The sequence below is a fragment of the Marmota flaviventris genome, chromosome 4 (assembly GCF_047511675.1).
Source record: "Marmota flaviventris isolate mMarFla1 chromosome 4, mMarFla1.hap1, whole genome shotgun sequence".
NCBI classification, from domain to species: domain Eukaryota; kingdom Metazoa; phylum Chordata; class Mammalia; order Rodentia; family Sciuridae; genus Marmota; species Marmota flaviventris.
In genome coordinates this window covers 141528434-141548172 of record NC_092501.1, presented here as the reverse complement: position 1 = coordinate 141548172, position 19739 = coordinate 141528434, and the positions used below count along the sequence as shown (strand labels likewise).

The 19739-nt window shown below is 40.5% G+C and overlaps 1 long non-coding RNA gene across 1 annotated transcript in view; it reads left to right on the top strand.

The window, feature by feature from the left end:
* LOC114087447 (uncharacterized) overlaps positions 1-19739 on the top strand; it is a 37724-nt gene that overhangs the window by 11569 nt on the left and 6416 nt on the right. The window contains exon 3 of the long non-coding RNA XR_003581823.2: positions 15889-15941. This is a non-coding gene — a long non-coding RNA (uncharacterized lncRNA). The remainder of the gene's footprint in view (positions 1-15888; positions 15942-19739) is intronic.

Genomic DNA, 19739 nt, shown 5'->3' with positions numbered 1-19739 from the left:
AACTAGTGGCCAATTCTACAATTTTCCCTACTGATAATAAGGAAATAATCACACAACATTTAATATTAATTCCTTCCTTTGAATTCCAATGTATTTGTACATTGTACATGTATAATGTTTCATTTTCAGGTTAACACAAATAAGCATAAATTTACCTTATAAATAAAAGTGTGATTTTTTTAATCCACACAAAAGTAGTTTCTAGTAAAAAGATTGGTTCAACTATTTATCTTAAATTCCCTAAAGAAGCCATTATCAGAGAAAAAAAAACAGTAAAATTCAAAGTATTGCTATCATTAGAGTTTGATTTTGTGTCTCCACCGGAGATAAAGTAGCATTTCCCCATCTATTAACCTTTGAATTTGCTTCTCATCCCCCAAATGAAGAAACAAAATAATAAAAGGATTTGACTTTGGGGGAAGTTCCCTTTGGAACTGGGAACCACCCAAATGAGATAGTCCCTTCCACTGATAGTTTAGAAGTGCTCTTGGGATGAGTTTCATTGTCTCATTTGATCACTTCTTTCACAAGACTGCAAATAATTTGGATTGGGGTAAACTCCTATTACAAGACCTAGAGGTCCTAGAGGTTTAAATAATGAGGAGGGTTGTCTCTCATCTGAGATTTTATAGTGCAGAGCAATAGCTTGGAGACAAATCCCTACACCTCTGGGATCCCACAAAAGTGGTAATTAGGCAACATTTCACTGTGATGCAGTGATTGGGCAAAAGATGGGACTGGACTACTCTCAGAGGTGTAGGGACAAAATTGGCTTCCTCCAGAGCTGACAGAAGAATCTGGAAACCTAAAAATATTTAAAGAAACTAAGGCCCCAAAGAGAGAATTTCCAGCTATTGAAATGAAAGAGATGAAACATTTTCTAGGTTTGAAAAGAGATTTTTTTTTTAGTTGTAGATGTACACACTACCTTTATCTCTTTATTTTTATGTGGTACTAGGGATTGAGCCCAGTGCCTCGTGCATACTAGGCAAGTACTCTATCACTGAGCCACAACCCTGGCCCAGAGATTTTTTTCTTAATGAAAAACTCAACAAAGTTCACCAGAGTTTGGGTAGAACATTTAAAAAAATAACAATAACAAGATCAGACGTATCATTTACCCGAGTAATCTAATTGAAGACTTTGTCTTTTTCTTTATAATGTCTGAAGAAGAGGAATCTAAAAATAGACCCTACAGATAATGAACTCTTCTTTCTCCTGAGTTTGTTAGAACGCAACACCTTCATGACCCAGAGGACGCATTCCGTCTCACCACCTCTGAGACATAAATCCTGACAAGGTCTTCATAGTTTCTCCTCTGGCCTCTAATTACAATTCTGTAATTTATTCCTTAACAGGGCCTACATTTCATGTCCTTATATGAATGAGATGCAGTGTGTTCTGTGGTTAAGCCCTTGGACACCAGGCCCAGCTGCCTGACCTTGGCAATGACTTCACCTCTTTGTGCCTTGGTTTCCTTGGCTGTAGGATGGGAGAAACCAAAGTACCAGCACCTTTGGGTTGTCAGGAGAATTAGGCAGTTATTATCCAGAAAAGAAGTAGGGAAATTACGCAAAGCACAGTAAGAAGTCTATAAATGTTTGCTATTATTGCCACCACATTTCATGATTCTTTAGCACCTATAAAAATAGCTAGCATATTTTAAAGTTATAAAACAAGACACATGGTCTAATAAAAAATTATTTTCAGATTCATGGATTTATTTATGTGCAAAGTCTCAACAAGATATTTAGTTACACGTGTAAGGTATCATTTTTTAATTATATACCACCCTAAAATCTAAAAATTATTCCACAGCATGGTCCCTGACCTCAAGCAGTTTGTATTCCACTTGAGAAACAGAGCATATGCCCATAAAATGTTAAACAAAAATCCAAAACACTTCATGATTACATATAAAGTGAGTAGTTCAGACCATAAGAGCTACAAAAATGCAGAGGAGAAGGAACTCTGAGGGAATCTGGCTTCATTGTGTACCTAAAGGTGATGAAGAAGTGCATTTGGACAATGAAATATAGGCAGGGAAAAGAAGGAGATTTTGCAGCAGGGAGGGAGATGTGAAGGGGATGGCGAAGAATGGAATCATTCATCTGGAGTGTGTAGTTTTCTGTTTAAAATTGGGTGAAATCCTTTGGTGAAGGAATTCCAGGCATAGGCCACACGGCTGAGAGCTTCCAATGCCAGACTGAAATAGTGTGACTTTGCCCTGGGAGTCCTCAGTTTTGCCTTCTGGAGTCTCAGCCATTACATCTGCCATTACATGGGCTTATCCTAAAGTTCATCTCTGCACTGCACTAGTGCCTTGATTACCTTAGTTCTCTCAGCAGCTGATCTTCTGCTCTTGCCCAATAATAAAGTATTGTTTAATGAATATATTGGAATGGGTGATACCTAAACAAAATTCTGCATCCTAGAAATGGGAGCTATAACCACTAATCAGCCACAGTGAAGAGGTAGCAATTGACCTAGGTATTGAAGGTCAAATTTTATTTACTTGTCAGGGAAACAAAAAGGGGTAGGGATTATAAACCAACAACAAAAAAATATCAAGAACAAAGGCATGGGAGTGGGCAAATATATGGCCTTCTCAGAGAGCCACTACATCACAGGTTCAGGGTAAGACAGCCATGAAGGAGGAAGTTAGGGCCAGGATACAGTGCTGAGGATCTGGGCCTACCTGGACATAAATGAAGAGCCACGAAGGAATTTCTAGCAGGGGAGAGATGTGATCAGATCCGTGACTTGACTGGAGATTGATCAGGAGGAGATTGCTAGAGTCCAGACAATTATAATCAGTAATAGCTTTGTAGAGCCTAGCAGCCGTGAGATGAGGAAAACTAAGTCAGTTTCAGAATTTTGGAAATAGGATCCAGAGAATTTGGCAACCAGTTGAACATGGGAAGTGAGGACCCGAGGAAGTTGAAGCTTGGCAGGGCTTTCTGACCCAGTGACTGCAAATGCTCAGGCCACACCTATGAGTGTAGATTGTCTTCACAAGCAGACTGCAAGCCCTGAGAAAGCAAAGCAGGTATTCTCTGCAGCTTCTGCGACTCCTAACACCAGCCATGCCTTCAGACATACTCAGTAAACATTTGTTGAAAGAATTAAATGTTTTTTACGTAACCAAATATATAAAAGAGGAAAACATTACTGTACTTTATAATGTCTTTTTCAGAGGCTCTCAGGAGGCGTTTTTTAGACTCTCACCATGTTTTTCAATCCCAAATAGACTCAGGAGTATGTCAACCACGTTATTCAGCTTGTATACCCACCCAACTGGCCCGTCACTGCATAAACTGAAATCTCCTTTAAGCTTGTGTGTGCTGGGAGACAAAGGCCAAGTGGTTGGTGTTTTAACTTTTTTTATGTTTTTCTTTTTTGGAGAGAAGCCTATGGTAGTTTCAGTTCTCTGAAAATGAATCTGAAACAATAAGACAAGCAGAATATTTTCCGCCATTGGAATGAAAGAAGCAAACCTACTACAGGTAAATTGAAATCTTCAAATAGGCCCATAACACATTGCTGAGAAGGTCTGGAGATAATGCCTTTAGTTAGCATGGGGCCACAAATCTTTACATTTCTTCATTCACCTGGCAGGACTAATGAGATTTTATGGCAGGCAAGCTGTTTATCCCCTGGGTGACATTGGCAAGAACAACTCTATCTTTATCAATAAAGGGCTTTCTGCACTGCAGCTTTCCCCCCACGGACGGCTCCAGGCTAGATAACAATATTTACAACATGTAAGAGCTTCATTCCTTCACATACGCCCTCCACCCACCCCTTCTCTGAGTTGGATCTGTCATTCTATCCTAATGTTACATTACTCCATAACAAGTGGCTGGCGAAAAAAACAGATTAAAGAAGAAGTTTCAGACGGGGCCTGGAAAGAGATGCAGGGCTATCTGCTCCATATCTTAAATATCATACGTGCCTAGTAGACCATTAACGATGGAGCTGCAGGCCGACTGTTGCCCACAGTACCATAATTGCTTTTCTTCCTGTGAGTAGTGCTAGGAAGAGGAGAAGATGACTACCATTTCAGTCTGTGACAAGGGCTTGGTCTCTCTTGTAGCTATCACATTGCCTGTAATAGCTCACAGCGTCTGTTCTCCATGCCTCATAAGGACTCATATACAACTATGCAAACTCATATAATTGACAACTGCCACCATATACCCTTAGCATGATGTGTCCATTCTACCCTTGTAGTCGGGAAACTCCCCAGTTCTCAAACCAAAGGGATTTTGGAGAAATGGCTTAGCAAAAGTCAAGGTTCTGTTTCGCTTCTCCTATTGGATATACTATAATATGTGGACAGAATGCAAGGGACAGCTATGTGAGGACTCTTAAAAGAGCAGGTAGATTGGGGAAGAAAACAAGAATTCAAAGGACCACCAAACTAACTGCATTTACCTCTGGTAGGACTCCAGGTAGCATGAAGTGGGCATCAGTGTAAACAGAGAGCTATTCAGTGTAAGTCTCATAGTTCCGGTTCAAGATGAGAGAAAGGAGTCTTCCAACAGTTACAGCCACAGCGTGGAAGGCCCCCAACATGGAAAATGCTGAGGAAGGGAAAACTTCCTCTCCAACCAGAGGACAGTGGTCTCACAAGCATCTTTTACTTCATGTGCCCCCACCACTTGGTCCTAAACAGGAGCACAGACACAATAAGTGCACAGAAGAGCAGGGTCCATTAAAGCTGCAGCTTTTTGCATGATTAACCAAGAAGGTGAATCTTAGGAGAGTGGAAAGTTCTGGAGAGATTATGGAGGGGAAGCAGCATGGGAAACACAAAACTCAAAAAAGTTATTTGTAGGCTTTGGGGCTTATCCCCAAGCTATGAATCCTTAGATTTTATCAAAAACTGCATAACAAAGAATGTAAGAACTGAATTAACAGCTATATCACTGTTATGGTTTGGACTATAAACATCCCCCAAAGGCCTGTGTACTGAAGTCTTGGTCCCCAGTCTGAGGCAATATTGGGAGGTGGTGGAATCTTCAAGAGGGGAGGCCCTGTGGCAGAAGTTAGATCACTGAGATACTGAGAGGGTGTCCTTACAAGGGATATCAGGAGTCCAGCCCCTCCCACGATTATGTTCCTCTTCCCCACAAGCCCAGAGCAATGGGACCAAGAGACCCAGGACTGAGCCATATCTTTCCTCCTTTTAAGTTAATTATCTCAACAACAAGCTGATTAACACAATCAACATCTAGGTCTCAGCCTGACCAGGAGAGAATCGTGGTCCAAGAGAAATCTAAACAGCACTGCCAAGACTTCGAAAACAGAACTGACATTTCAACCACAATCTCAGAAAGCTGATGAGAATTTGTAATCCAGATCAACTAAGTCAATTGCCTGCTAAGCAATAGGCAAACAAACAAAGATTATCTACAGGTTTTAAATAAGATCCATTATCTCTATAATACAATATTCAAAATGTCCCTAATGTGATTCAAAGTTACTTGGCATATGCACCAGGAAAATCTTAACCCACAAAGAAGAATACAGTCACAGATGTCAATGCCAAGATGACATAGATGTGAAAGTTATTTGTCAAGGAATTTAAAGCAACTAGTAGAAAAATGCTTTAAGAAGTAAGAGTAAACACTCTAAAAAGCATCAGCTAAACAAATGAATAAATAAAATATGAAACAATCAAATTCATATTTTAGAATTCACTAAATGGGTTCAATAAAAGAGAGATGACAGAAGTAAGAGTCAAGCAACTAGAAAACAGCAACAGAAATTATCCAATCTTTTAATAAAAATTAAAAAACAATTAACAGCACTTCAAGATCCTACAAAACAATTCCCCAAAAGTCTAATATTTGTATCATCAGAGTCCTAGAAGGACAGGAAAAAGGAGTGTGGGGGAGAAAAATACTTGAAAAATAAAGACTGACAACTCCCCAATTTTAGCCAAAACTACAAACCTGTACATTGAAGAAGTTCAGTGAACCCCAAACAGGACAAACCCAAAGAAATACACGCCCAATCACATCCTAATCAAATTACTAAAAAATTAAGACAAACACAAAAATCATGAAAGCAATTGGTGAAAGAAACACACCATTTATAGAATAACAATGGTGACAACAGAATTCTCACCTAAAACATTTGGAGGCATTCTTGCCCCCAAAGGCAGATGAACAATGAGGTTAAAGTGCTGCAAGAAAACAAAATGTCATCCCAGAATTCTGTATTCCAAGAAAATATCCTTCAGGAATAAAGGTGAAATAAATTCAGATGAATGAAAAATAAGAATTGGTTGACAGCAGACAGGCACTAGAAGAACTGCAAAAGAAACATCTATAGATGTGAAAGAAACCAGCTGTTAAAGGCTACGTACAATAATGATTCCATTTCTATGGCACTCTCAAAAAGCTAACACTATGGCAGCAGAGAACAGATCAGTGGTTGCCAGGGGTCAGGGGTGGGATGTGTATGAATTAAGTGGGATAGCATGGGGGATTTGGGAATGATGGAGTTGCTATGTATCCTGATTCTCCACACATATTAAAATGCATAGGACTTGGGGCTGGGAATACACCTCAGTTGGTAGAGTGCTTGCCTTGCATGCACAAGGTCCTGGGTTCAATCCCCAGTACCACCTAAATAAATAAACAAACAAACAAACCTTTTTTAAAAATGCATAGGACTCTACATTACACACACACAAAGTCAGTCTTACTGCATGCTAATCTATTAAGCCAATAAACAATGATATTTTTTTTCCTTAAGAAATTTCTAGTCTTTGAACAATATCTGGAACTTCACCACCTCCCTTTGATACCTGCTTGTGAAGGTAATCAGTAAGGTCAATACCAGGCTGTTTCTGGTACAACTCATAGCCAAATTTGCCCTCCCCACCTACCCGATTGCCAGTTCAAGCAAAAATGTCATGTTTTGACTTAAAGTACGAATAAGAAATCAGATGCATTTTCTGAATTAGTGCTTTCTCTACAAAATAACTCCAAGGTCACCTCCCTTCACTCCTCACCCCAAACAAGAAAAAACCTCTAGACTCACGAGGATCAAGATTTAGAGCACTATATGTCACCTCCTCACTGGAGCACCAACTTCTGAGTTTCTTCCCTCGCCTGCTATGTTTACCTGTTTTTCATTGCTGTGACCAAAATACCTGACAAGAACAATCTAAAGGAGGGAAAGTTTGTGTTGGGCACACGGTTTCAGAGGTTCATTCCATGGTTAGTCGACTGTTGTTATGGGCCTAAAGTGAGGCCAGACATCTTGGTGGAAGGACATGGTAGAGGAAAGATGCTCAGCTCATGGCAGCCAGGAAACCGAGAGAGTGAGTGAAGAGCCGGGAGAAAATATAATCCCTACAGGCATGCCCACAATGACCTAATTCCTCCAGTCACAACCTCCTGCCCTCAGCTGCCACCCAATAATATGTTCAAATTATTAATACATCAAATGGATTATCCACTGATAAAGTTATAGCTCTCATAAACTAATCATTTCACCTCTGACCATTCCTGCATTTTCAAATACAAGAGCTTTTGGGAGGACACCTCTTATCCGAACCACAGTATCTGCCATACCCACAAATGTGCAGCAAACCCCAGCCGACCCTGGAGCCCTTACCCACTGCACCACCCTACCACTTTGCTGCATATAGAATATTTATGTTGCAACAGACACCCTTTTGGTTAAAGTAATTCCTATAGTTTGGAGCTGAAATATCCTCCAAATACCTTGAAAAATAAAGACTGAAAACTGTGTTAAAGGCTTGGTCCCCAGCCTGTGGCACCATCAGGAGGCAGTGGAACCTCTAGGAGGTGGGGCCTATTTGGAGGAAGTAAGGTATGGGGGCATGCATTTGGAGAGAATTTTGAAATTCCAGCTCCTTCATCTCTGTCTCTGCTTCAAGGATGCCATGAGGTGAGCAGCTTCCTCCATCACATGCTCCCACCATGAGTTCTGCCTCACTACAGGTCCAAAAGAAATGGAGCCAACCAATCATGGACTGAAACCATGAGCCAAAGTAGACCTTTCCTCTTTTTAAGTTTTTTTACCTCAGTTTTTTTTGTCACAGTGACAGGAAGCTGACTAACACAGTAACAAATCTTTTGTGTCGAATGGTTGCTATTATTATTTTTGCCTTTGGCAAACCCATAGGAGCAAAAGGGAATCATGTGTTCGCAAGAGAAAAAATAGCAAGACCTTTAGCACTGCTCCAATACTGCAGTTCTGCTTTGTTTAAAAGCTGTGTCACCATGACTTTCTCTCCCTTAAGGCAAGAATTGTGTCTTAACTCAGTTTGTGGTCTCCAGATAATTGCACAGTGACGATGACAGACAGGTAAAGGGTTTCACATAAGTGTCAGTTGTAAAGGAGTGAAGGAAAGCATTCATGGCTGAATAAATGAACTGTGTGACTGATAAAGGCAAAGTTCAGCAAATGCAGTAGGCTCCCCTCACCAAATTGTGTCTCTTGACAATGAAGGTGGACCTGTGACCTCTGAGAGAGGAGGATTTCAATCAAGGAGACCCATCTGGTAATGGGAAGGCAGGAGAATTTACCACAGTGGGTGACTGACTCATCCCTCTGTCCCATGGATTGGCATGAGCAGCCCATCTCTGTGATGAGCAGAAGGAAGGAATCAGCAACAGAAAAATGATAATCACAGAGAATGCACTGAGGTTAACACGTGAGCCATGCATCACTCCCTGAAAGGGTTTCTATTCCATGAGATGTTCCTTCAAGTGGTGCTATGTCCTGGAAAATATTCAAGAAACACTTTATGTTCTGTCTCTTTCTTAAAGATGCACAATACATTTCTATTTATTAAATCTTCCCTACAAAGTTTCACAGTGAAGAAATATGCTTTTAAAATGGGTATAACCAAGGGACAATTAACATATGCACAGATCTCAAGTATTCAGTTCAATGAATTTTGAGAGTTTCATGTTCAATTTACCACCAGCCAAAACAAGGTAGTGGACATTTCCATCAACACAGAAGGTTCTAAGCCCTGTTCCAGTCAATCCCTATCCACACTCACAGAAAAGTACTGAGTTCACTTGAGCCTGGTTTTGCTAGTTCTTAGACTAGTAAGTTCCACTTGTTGTTGTGTGTCTGACTTCTTTTGCTCACAGGTTTTTCAGTTTCACCAATGCTGCTGTTTATATCCAGAGTTCAGTTTTTTTTTTTAATTGCTGAGCTGAATTCCACTGTGTCTGTATAAACAAATTCGTATGACACACACACAGCCTTGCATTGCTTAATGACAAGGATATACTCTGATAAACATGCCATTAGATGATTTTGTCATCCTGTGAACATCACAGAGGGTTGTCACACAAACTGAGCCAGCTACAGTATCACTAGTCAACCTAACCTTATGGGGCCACCTTCATATATGTGGTCCATCCTTGGCTGAAACATTATTATGTGGTGAATGACCATAAAACCATGCTTTTGATTATCCATTCTCGGGCTGATAGACATTTGACTTGTTTCTAGGTTTTGACTATTATGGATAAGTCTTATGTAAACATTCTCATGTGAGTCTTTTTGTGCATATGTTTTCATTTTTACTGGGTAAAAAATTAAGAAGACTTTGTTTAACTCTTTAAACTTCATATTTCCTAGGCTGGGGATGTAGCTCAAGTACTTTCCTAGGAGTACTTACCTAGGATAGCAGAGTACTTACCTAGGATGGCAGAGTACTTACCTAGGATGGCAGAGTACTTGCCTAGGATTCTCAAGACCCTAGTTCAATCCCCAGCACTGTCAAAACTAAATAAGTAAATAAACAAACTTCATGTTGCCATATTCATCTGATCATTCACACACATCTGAAAAATAAGTTGCCCTGAGTATCCTCAAGTCCCTTCTGTGTTTTACCCAATGAAATATGTCAAGGTATTCAGAAGTAGAATTATTCAAGTTCTTTTACAAATCTTATTGGTAAAGGCAAATTAAGTGAATCCCAAATGAACAGAAAAGTTTTAAAAGGTAAAGAGTAGGAAGACAAAGACCCTGATAGGCCATAGTCCGGAGGAGATGCATGTGGCAGAGACATGCATCTCAACAGAGGAAACCTGTTACCAAAGAGGGAAATGAGTAAAGCAGAGAGAAGGCTCCTGTAGAGTTGAGGAAGCTTCCTTGGTTTAGGGACATCAATAATGATAAGATCATCAGAAAACTCTTAAAATTAACTTAAAAAGTACTATTTTTTTAAAGGGGGGAATTAGATAAAGGGTTTGGAGTAAAGGTAAAAATAAGGTATGGTAAAATTTTACTTTACATTCTAGTTTCACTTATTAAGAAGTTAATCTCCAGCTGGGATTGTGGCTCAGCAGTAGAGAGCTCGCCTAGCACAGGCGGGACCCGGGTTTGATCCTTAGCACCACATAAAAATAAAGGCATTGTGTTGCGTCCATCCACATCTACAAAATAAGTATTTTTTTTAAAAAAGAAGTTAATCTCAAGCTAAGCATGCTGGAGCATACCTATAATCCCAGCAACTCAGAAGGTCAGGGCAGAAGGATTGCAAGTTCAAGGCCAGCCTGGGCAATTTAGCAAGACCTTCCTCTAATAAAAAAATGAAGAAGTCTGGAAATGCAGCTCCGTGGCAGAACACCCCCAAGTTGAATCTCCAATACCAGGGAGGATCAAAACAGGACCAGAGAGAGAAAGAGAGAGAGTTTGAGTTCCTATCACTGGTAGTTACAATTCTGTGTGGATCTCTTGCATATCTACGCATCTTGAGAAGACACACTGGCTGCCCTCTGTTCTAGACTATCTTTTGAAGAAAGATTCTATAGTGAACACCTTGGAAAAATAACCACATATACCTCTAGAGCAAAAGATGGATTTGCCTAGGTCCTTGGAAGATAGAGATAACCATCTACTCCTGCTGAGAGCCATGGCCAAGTAGGAATGACACATGGCAATTTCCTTGTCAGCCTACCCAATGTTGCTTAGAGGGAGGACTCTCCATTGTGGAAATGGGCTTGCCTTGGACCCAGGTCATTTGCAGTGACATTGCATGAATGTTTGAGAAAGGTGACCCTGCTCAAGGACCAGGGTGGATCCGGGTTTAGGGTGGATCTGGGTTTAGGGTGGATCCTGCTGGGAATAGGGTGTATCCTGCTGCCTCAGGCACCTGCTCCTTGAGTTCCTGAGTTCTCTCAGGGTTCTGAGAGTATTTGGGACGCAGAGCCCGGTGGAGGGTGGATTTTCCCAGAACGTGCGTGCGTGTAGACGGCTGGTGAGACTCGGGAATAAAGAGTTGCTGTTTGAATCTACAAGGCGGTGTGGTGGCTCGGTTATTTTGTGCCCAGCCAGTCTGCAGCATACTCCTGCTTACTGCCCTTTATGAATGATTCAGATCCCCTAAACTCAAAATTCCTCACCTGAAATGCAACCCAGTTCATGTTCAGGAAGAATTTGGCCCTCTTCAACCTTTTTTTAAAATACCTTTATACCTGGGAAAGCAGTATAAATTTTAAAAACATTCTGGGGATCTGTCTACTGCTCGGACTGTAAATTATAGACTATCTTCTCTGACAAAGAAGTCTTGTGTGTTTTCCCAGCACCCACCAAACAAACGATAGCAAGATAATTCATTTGACTGAGATAAAATCTTAGTCACTTCAAATTTCTTGCCAATTATAAGAGATTTCTTGAATAATAGCAAACTTTTTTTCTCTACACATTTCCAAAGTCTTTTTGGTCAACCAGGATGATTTAATCTAAAATCAAGAGTTTTTTTTTTTTTAATAAAATAGGAGTTCAAAAAATCAAAAATTTCTGAATACATTGTTAAATTTCTAAACCTCGGGGCTCTGGGCAAGCACTTTGCTGCACTTTTTGGAAAGTTGTTGTGCTTATACTAGTTGGGAAAAAACCTTCTTTTGTTCCAGGAACTAATTTTATAAAATTTATCTCTTGGATCCTGGAGCACAAAGAGAATCAGACCCAGCCTTCATGTTGAAATCAGTGTTGTCCCAGGGTGAGGCTCTTCTGCTTTATAGTTTTAGAGCTTAGCAGGCTTTCTGCTCTAACTTCCCCTCAAGAAAACCCCAAGGAGGGCACATCTCACATAGTTTCTGAAAGTCAAAGGACAAATGTCCATCCACATCCCAAACAGCTGGGAAACCCTTAAACAAATCAGCAGAAAGGAGAGGGTTACTGGCAGGATGCCTGTACCTCCAACTTGCCAGGAACAGTCCAGGTTCTTGCTGTTCTCCATTTGGACAATAAATCTACATCCATTAGCACAGTTATCCAAGTCATAGGGTTCAGGAAGACTAGTCCCCACCCCCACAGCACTTGGATCATCCCCTTTGAAATTTTTTTCACTTCTTCATTGAAACCATCTTTTGCAAATGACCTAGGTCACATAGATGCTCCCCAACCATTGCCATCTTCACATCACTGCTATCTACCTCTGAAATCATGACCGCCCCTAACCCCATTCTCTGAGTGCCAGCATCTCACTAGTCCCCAGGAGGCACCTCCCTCTCTATTTTGAAATTGGGTGTTCCTCTTCTTAGTTAACACTTAGTCTTCTCTCCAACTATTGAACCAGATGGTTTATCGAGATTCCTTCCAGATCTAGTATCTGTCATCTGACGTTCCCCAACTCATTCACTATCCTTAAAATACATACATAACCAGAGGAGGGGAGGGGAGGATGGGCATTAATGCTATATATCTTCCCTCCTCTTCAAATACGAGTTCCTAAATACCTACTTTAAAGTCAACTCACCACTGGATAATTTCTAATATATATTTTACTCTGTGTATGCTACATAGGCAGTATGCTTAATGAGATCCCTAAAGACCCACTTATTTCAAATCTGACGAGCATTTCCCCTCTCTCCTCATTGCCCTTTATCCTAACGGTGTATGTGTGTGTGCATGTGCATGCATACATTATGCACCGAATTAGTTCCCCCCAGAATTCACATGTTGAAGCTCTAATGGTTGGTGTTCCTGTATTTGGAGATAGAGCTTTTAAGGAGGGAATTAAGGTTAAATGAAATCATAAGATTGGGGTCCTAATCCTGTAGGACTAGTGTCCTTATAAGAAGAAGATGTGACACCAGGGTGCTCTCAGTTTTTCTCATTACATGTGTGTACACACAGAGAGAAAAAGCCACATAAAGGCACAGCAAGAAGGCACAGTCTGCAAGCCAGGAAGAGGTGTCACCAGAAACAAAATTTGACAGCACCTTAATTTTGAACTTTCAGACTTGAGAAAATGAATTTCTGTTGTTTTTAAGCCACCCAGTTCTTAACAGTTTGTTATGGCAACCAAGGTTCTTAACCTTGTTATGCCCAGAAAACACAAAATGTAGTATTCTTAGCATACTCCACAGAATATGCATTCTGTTCTACAAAGTATAGTCTGCCTAGTTTGCAATGCACACATGAAGCATTGGGTCATTACAGAATAGTAGGGCTAGAAGTAAAGGTCACAGCTAAAAGCAGAATACTAGCTCTTTTCCACTAAGCAAAACAGAACAGAAAGCAAATGCAAACACTATCTTCTTTATATCTCAGATAAGCTCTTCTTTTAGCTAACTTGGTTATATCTTATTTATTCACCTTTAGTGGCCATTGGTAAATGCAACTATTTTAACTTTGCAGGCAAATTCCCCAAAAGGTCAAACTTAGTCAATATTTTTATATGGATCTTCCTCTGATGGAGGAGGAAAGTGTGACTGGAACCATCAAATGCAAAAATGGGGACAGTTCATCAATGACTCTTGTTTCATTTTTTTGGACATTAATTGGAGATATTTGCTTAAGAAACAACCATTTGGCCAAGTGTGGTGGCGCATGCCTGTAATCCCAACAGCTTGGGAAGCTGAGGCAGGAGGACCACAAGTTCAAAGCCAGCCTCAGCAAACTGACGGACCTGTCTCTAAATAAAAATACAAATTAAAAAAAAAGGGTTGGGGATGTGTGTGGCTCAGTGGTTGAGCACCCCTGGGTTCAATCCCCAGTACTAAAAACAAAAAGAAAAGAACCATTTTAAGATTAGGAGAATTTGAACCTAGGTGGATATCAAAGAGTATTAAAGAATTATTGTTAATTTTGTCAGGTCTGATAATGATTTTATGGTTTTGAAAGAAAATGGGGCAACATAGAACTATTGACTGGAGAAAAAGAGGAAAAGAAGGAAGAGGCAAGAAAATTTTGACACTTCAAATGGGGGAAGGGTACAAGAGGCTCATTTGTATAATGTGTCTACTTTGGTGTAAATGTGAAAAATCTTCATTTAAAAGGTGTTTTTTAAAATGCATGCTGACACAAACATTTATTGAATACCTGAAATAGGAGTCAATTGGTTGTCTACCATTAGTAATAGATCCAAGGTTTGGGAGGCCTGAAGTTTCTGCAGTTGGGGAGCCTTCTTTAAGAAAAATCAAGAATACAAAATGCTCTTGGGGAGAGCCCTGTGCTGATGAGAGGTTCTGAAGCCTCTGTCCGCCATGGGCGTGCTCTGGCTGGCCCAGTGATACTTCCCACTTTAGTCTTTTTTTTTTTTTTAAATGAATGTTTCATACATAACCAAAGATTGGAGAGATTAAGACTATGATGTTCTGTAGCCAGGTGCAGTGGTGCACGCCTGTAATCCCAATGGCTCGGAAGGCTGAGGCCAGAGGATCAGGAGTTCAAAGCCAGCCTCAGCAACAGAGAGGCATTCAGCAACTCAGTGAGACCCTGTCTCTAAATAAAATTCAAAAAAGTCTGGGGATGTGGCTCAGTGGTTGAGTGCCCCTGAGTTCAATCCCTGGTACCCCCACACACACCAAAAAAAAACCACTATGATGTTCTGCGCATCTGTCATCCAGCTACCACAGCCATCATTGGCGTCTTAGCTCATTGTGATGAATTAACCACCCATTCCTGTCCACACATACTGCATAATTTTTAAGTCCCTAATATGATCTTATCTCTAATGTATTTCAATATGCATCTCTCAATGTTAGGGACTCTTTCAAAAATATTATTATCATACCTAAAAAAAAATTCCCTAAGCAGATCAGTGTTTAAATTTCTCTAATTGTCTCAAGTATTATTTTTAGAGTTTGTTCAGAACTGTAAGTGTCCAGCGAACGTCGGAGGAAGAGACCACCAAGAGACCGACTCATGCAACCGCAAAAGGGGGTTTATTGAGGATCCAGCATGCTGGGGCTCCATGCTCACTCAACAAGGAAGAGCGGCCAAGAGCCCCGAGCAGGGGTTAGGCAGTGCTTAAGTACACTTTTTGGGGAGGGCGGGGGCTTTGCATACATCAGAGCAAATCATCATGAGGCGCGAGAAAATCGAACAACAACTCTCGAACATGATTAGTACATTCATTGGCGGGAACAGGTCGGGCGGGGGTGATAGGTTAGTCCTAAGAAGGGGGGTACATTCAAACTGATTGGTTTGGGCCCTGAATGCCTACGTGCCAAACTGCACAGGGCCCAGGTTATTTAACAACTAAATGGTCAGGGGGAATATCTACTGGGCAGTCCCGTGAATTGTCCAAACAGCTACAGGAATTTCAGGTTTTGAGTGTAGCATAGGAACTTAACAATACCTGGTCTTTTACATTTTAACTCAGGCTTTGCAGCTTAGAAACTTTACAATGCCTGGTCTTTAACTTCAGTTTCTTTTATCCTTTCAGAACCAAAGAAGGTATCCATCAGACCTGGTTGATACATCTCTTAAGTCTTTTTTTAATCTATAGGCTTGGCTTCTACATTTCTTGTTTTCTTTGCAACTTATGGCCGGGTTCCCCTGTCTCACTGATGTCCTGTAAATCTTCTAGTTATATCTAGAAGCTTGTTGGGATTGGGGTTTGATTTTTTGACTAATTCTTCATAGGTGTGTGCTTCTTACAGAAGGCAGAAGATGCATTATTGTCCTTCCTTGGTCAGGTAAGTAGCCATTGCTTATCATTTCTGAAATCCTTATTTCTCAATGTTTTCCTTTGTTTGCTAGAGTGCCTTTAGGCAGGGCTGGTGCACATTTCCAGGTGCTGCCTTCCATTAGCTCCAGACCTACCTCACATGGTTACCTGGCTGACTCTCAAAGGCACTGAGCTATTGGTAGGATTTGGAGTGGGGACCACAAGGAAGTGAACAGGGAGCCTGGTCCTGATGGACTTTATAGCATGGTTGATGACACAGATTAAACACCTGAGAATAACAATTAAAGAGGTGCCATAAGTGGTATAAATAACTCACTTCTCTAGGAATACAGAGGACCAGAGAACAATCCACTTGGGTAGTCAGAGAAGGACTTTGACCCAAACACTGACTTGCTGCAGCAGGAGCAGAATGTCCTATTGATTACTGCTCTGTTGTCCTAGTCACTAGTTGGCTTCTATCCTTGGCTTCCTATTACAAAATGTCCTGTCTGTTCTCCTCCACGGTGCACGTTGGACCAAAGGTTTCATAGTCATGATTCTGGCTCCCTCTTGGTCACATGCCACCTTGTGGAATAACCACAAGTTACAACACATTTTCCAACCTTGAAGGAAGGGGAAGCCATCAAACCATCAGCTGCCGCAGGTGCAGAAAAACAGTATCTGGTCTCAACATAAAAAATGTAAAAAAAAAGGAGGAGGAGGATTCAGAAAAAAAAAAAACATAAAAAATTTTTAAAAGGCTGTGATGTGGCTCGGGGGTTAAGCACCCTTGGGCTCAATATCCAGTAACAAATAAATAAATAAAAGAACTGGAAAAGCTAAAAAAAAAGTTAAACCATACTTAATTTTTGTGACTTTCAATTAATTTTTTATTAATAATTTTAATGAAAAAAATAAATGGCCTTAATTCTTATTTTAGTTAAGCAGAGAAAAGTTAAAAAAAAAAAAAAACTATCATTACGGAGATCAAGATACATTTTACATGTCCTGTTTAGGAGGTGACCTTCCCCTGAGGAACTGGCCAATTTTACCAAGAAGTTATTTTCTCTAAGAAGAACTATACCTTGAAAACTTCATAAGCTTTTATAGTTGTCTATAGGCCTCAATTGCTGAGGCTGGCTTTGAACTTGCAATCCTCCTGCCTTAGCCTCCCAAGCTGCTGTGGTTATAGGCATGTACCACTTTACATGGCTTTGGTTTCATTTTCATTTGCTCTGCTTTAATGGGAAAATTGAGTTTATAATCACTTTATAATGAAATAATAAACATACTTTTATAAAATAAAAATAACACACAAGCAGTATTCTAGTTCATTTTCAGTTGAGACATAGGGCAAGAAGTAAAAAGAGAGATAAAGAAGAAAGGAAAAAAGTTATAATGTTCAAAAAACAGACCATGAGAAAGAAGAAAAGACAGATTAGCAGAGACATAAATGAAAATATAATCACACAATTATAAAAAAAATTGATTTGCGCTTCTCTTTTTTTGTTGTTAGCATGACTAGAGGGTTCATTAATATTGTTTTCTTTCAAAGAACCAATGTTGTGTGGCATTGATCCTTTGTATTTTTTTTAATTCTCAATTTCATTAACTTTGTGCTGATTTTGGAAAAAAAAAATTTGGTGCATGTGTATTCTGTCAGGCACAGAACTGGGCTCCTTCATATGTGTTATCACATTCATACCTCCCACAACCCAGAGAGGACAGCAGTTGTGGTCAACATTGGTGAATACTTACCCAGTCTCCTCCTCCACCTTCTTTATTTTCTAACAGAATCCCAATTCTGTTCATGGTGGCAAAGTTCACACTAACACTTCCCTGCTTAGACATGTCCCTTGGGGTAGGAAAGGTTGTGTGACCTGATGCTTACCAGTCAGCTAAGAGGTTCTGGGAGAGGTTTCACTTTCCTAATATAGGGACTTCTCTCTCTTCCCTTTCTTTTATCACCCTGCCTGGAATACAGAGTTAGTTAGGAAATAAAGCAGCCATCTTATGACCATGAGGAGACTGACGTGAAGGAAAAGACTCCCAAAGAGGATCACAAGGCAGATGGAAAGAAGCAATCTTGGACATAAATGTCCCCAACTCTTCAGAATGCTACCTCTGGATTGCCTGGAAGTGGGAGAAAAAGAAAGCTTTGCTTGATTAAAGCACCAGAATCAGCTTTCTATTGTATACTTATTATCTGATAATTGAAGATTGAGTTTCTCTTATCCAAAATACTTGGGATCAGAAATATTTTTAATTTTGAATATTTTTAGAATATTTGAATATACATAATGAGATCTCTCTGGGATGGGACCAAAGGCTAGACATCATTTATGTCTAGCATATACTTATACACATAGCCTGAAGGTAATATTATACAACATTTCGATAATTTTGTGCATGAAACAAAATCTCCTGGTATGGAACTTTCCACCAGTGGCATCATGTCAGCACTCAAAAAGTTTCAGATTTGGGGGCATTTTGTATTTTCATGTTAGAGATGCTCAACCTAAATTATCACTGCAATTCTACTTATGTATTAAGATGCTCAAGTTTAGGCAAGTTGAGAAACTAGCTGGTGTTCAATGCCTCTTCCTGTCCACTGCCTCTTCCCCACCCCTCCCCTGACACACAACTACAAAGTGCACGAACCTCTCTGGACTCCCTGAGACCTCTCCTGGGCAAGCCAGAAGACCCTGTCCCTGCGTTTGGCAGCCAGGCAGGGTGGGCGGTCTTCCCTTCTCCATTGTCGTCTCTCCAGGGTGAGGGTCTTCGCGCTCTTCTGCTAGCCAGAGCGTGCGCTGCAGGAAATGAAGACATTGTCCCCTCCTTGCCAGACCAGTCCTCCTGGGAATGGCAGTGCAGCCGCTGGAAACCCCTCCTCTCCTGGCATGTCCCCTTACCTGCCTTTCTACCATGGTGCCCATGCTCACCGTGTCACCCACGTCCAACCACACCCAGAACATCCCTCTTAAAATAGAGCCATCTCGCCCAGCAGTTCCCCCCAGGAATTCACAAAACCCCAATCCCAAGGGAAGTTCTGCATCACGAACTTTAATTAAGTCTAAGATGTACAACCTTTTGCATTTTCACGTCTCTGAAATCAGAATGTTTGTCAACAATTGGTGATTCTTATAATCATCATGGGTCATTTTTCTTAGGCCTAACCCTCTCTAAAGTCATGACGCATCTGATGGGCACAGATGGTTTTATTGGAATATGGTGCTTAAAAACAAAAGGAGTCTATGGTCAGATAAGTTTGGGAAATAATGGCATACATATAATTAAACAAAAGTTTTTAATGCAGACCTTCTCAGAACTTTTAACATCTAAAGCACATCTCCAAGGGATTAGCTAAAATCACATGGTCATAGAATTCTCCTTTTTGGTAGAGCACCTTCTGGTTCTAGAGTTATATGAAACATAAATTAGGGAACACTATCATTACATTCTGGGATAGTTGACCCAGGTTTGCCTGATCTCTGACTATCTTCTGGAAAAGAAGTCTGAGAAAGCTGGTCAGAAAATACATGAACAGTGAAGTTGGCAGCCCTGAAACATGGCCTTGCATAGGAAAGGTCAAAGGCTTCACAGAGGCACCATTGAACTGAGTAAGTCATTGGAAAACAGAACAGATACTTATAGGGGAGATCTCAGAAAGTGGAATGTGCAATGATGCTAAATTTCACCTACTTTGCTATTTTTATTGAAAACCTAGCCGACTTGCCTACATCCACTCCAAAGAGATACAGGGTATGTGAGGGTCGCACCTCCTTAATGCCTGGTGACTATGTCTAATCCCCAGAACCTTATAACA